Below are 1,964 nucleotides of genomic sequence, written 5' to 3'. Positions count from 1 at the left end.
CTCGATCTCCTGACCTCGTGATCCGCCCGTCTCGGCCTCCCAAAGTGCTGGGATTACAGGCTTGAGCCACCGCGCCCGGCCTGTTTTTGTTTTTTGAGGCAGAGTCTCGCTTTGTCACCAAAGCTCGAGTGCAGTGGCCCGATCTTGGCTCGCTGCATGCTCTGCCTCCCAGGTTCACGCCATTCTCCTGCCTCAGCCTCACGAGTAACTGGGACTACATGCGCCTGCCACCACGCACAGCTAATTTTTTATATTTTTAGTAGAGACAGGGTTTCACTGTGTTAGCCAGGATGGTCTCGATCTCCTGACCTCATGATCTGCCGCCTCAGCCTCATGAAAGTGCTGGGATTACAAGCGTGAGCCACCACGCCAGGCCTATTCAGGGAAGGTTTCAAGCATGAAGATGAACTTGAGTTGGCTTTGGAGAGATTCATGGGACTCCCACAGGCAGAGTGAAATAAGGGCATTTTAGATGGACAAACACACAGACAAGAGCAGAAATGCGGATGGTGTGACTGAGGTATGGTAAGTTGAAGCTCTGGCTGGAATGGAGGGCTGCCACAATAACGGAAATGGTAAATGAGGCAAATAAGGTTGGATTGGGAGCATGGCGTCAAGGTTACCAGCTTATTAAATCACTCTTCCAATATGCTAGCAGTGGCCTCTTGGGGATCATGTAATCGAACAAAAGGCAAACAGAGGCAAGCTCCAGGAATGGGCACTGTGAACAGGACTCGCCCCAGAGTAGCCAGATGTAGGCTTTAGACATTTTAATGCAGGTTGAGCATCTCTGATCCGAGGGGGAACGTCTCACATGGTGTCCAAGAAATGGTGACACATCTCACAGAGGGCCTAGGCTCAGGAGGGCTGGACTATGAGACATTCCCCCTCCCCTGTGAACTTAAAAATGTGGCCAACAATTTTTTTAAAAAAATGGCTACCCTGTAGTGCTTTAACTGGACCTATTTAGACAACGCCTTACACACTGGAAAAGGATGATACTGTGTGAATCTAATAAGTCTACAAGACAATACTTCTCTCTTTTGGCTGTCTCCTTCCTCTCCAGGGTGATGACAACTCCGTGAGGTGGAGATTATATGTCTTTCATCATTTCAGCAACAAGGAAATAAATGAGTGGCAGAGTAAGGGTGACTTGGTGAGTACATCTAATTGTTGACATCGTTTTACGTGGGAGAAATTTTGCTATTATATCAACTTCTTAAAATAGTCTAGTGGGATTAACTTGGTTTCAATTCACAGAGACCTCCTGGAAGCGAGGATCCTTTAAAATCATGGAATATACACTGCAGTAAAAGAACAAAGTATACCTCAGCCTTAAAGGACTGAAAAAGAATGTCGAGTAGCAGCAGGTGGGAAAGTGGCTTTGGTTTTGAGTTTGTGGGCTCTGAATCCACACAAAGACAGGACTGCATTCTGAAAACCTGAATTAATTATTATTCTTACCTCAATGAGACAAAAAATTATGATCAAAATTGTTAGTATTACAGTCACAGATATTGCCAAGATGAGTTTGTTGTTATAGCCATATCCTGGAACATCTTTCATGAGCTAAAAAAAAAAAAAAAAGGAAAGAACAATTAAAAAAAAAAAAAAGAGAATGGAAGCTAACTTCTCAAAACCCCAGTATTCCAGGTAAGTAGCTTACAGGTTCTTTTTTATTTTTTTTTTTGAGACAGAGTCTCACTCTGTCACCCAGGTTGGAGTGCAGTGGTGTGATCACAGTTCACTACAGACTCGACCTCCCTGGGCTCAGGTGATCCTCCCACTTCAGCCTCTTGAGTAGCTGGGACTACAGGCATGTGTCATCACCCCCGCTAATTTTTTTTATTTTTGTGGAGACAGGGTTTCACTATGTTGGCCAAGCTGGTCTCAAACTCCTGACCTCAAGTGATCCACCCACCTTGACCTCCCAAAGTGCTGGGATTACAGGCGTGAGCTACCAC

General features: G+C 45.3%; 2 long non-coding RNA genes across 2 annotated transcripts in view; one reads left to right on the top strand and one right to left on the bottom strand.

Annotated features, from left to right (window-relative positions):
- LOC105534186 overlaps positions 1-1,964 on the bottom strand; it is a 10,316-nt gene that overhangs the window by 5,618 nt on the left and 2,734 nt on the right. The window lies entirely within an intron of this gene.
- On the top strand, positions 774-1,570 carry LOC105534185. The gene is made up of 2 exons (XR_001005225.1): positions 774-1,156; positions 1,261-1,570. It is a non-coding gene; the product is annotated as an uncharacterized LOC105534185 (long non-coding RNA).

The sequence above is a fragment of the Mandrillus leucophaeus genome, unplaced genomic scaffold (genome assembly GCF_000951045.1).
Source record: "Mandrillus leucophaeus isolate KB7577 unplaced genomic scaffold, Mleu.le_1.0 Scaffold1310, whole genome shotgun sequence".
NCBI classification, from domain to species: domain Eukaryota; kingdom Metazoa; phylum Chordata; class Mammalia; order Primates; family Cercopithecidae; genus Mandrillus; species Mandrillus leucophaeus.
Note: the sequence above shows the minus strand (reverse complement) of the source record. Positions and strands in the feature narration are given on the sequence as shown.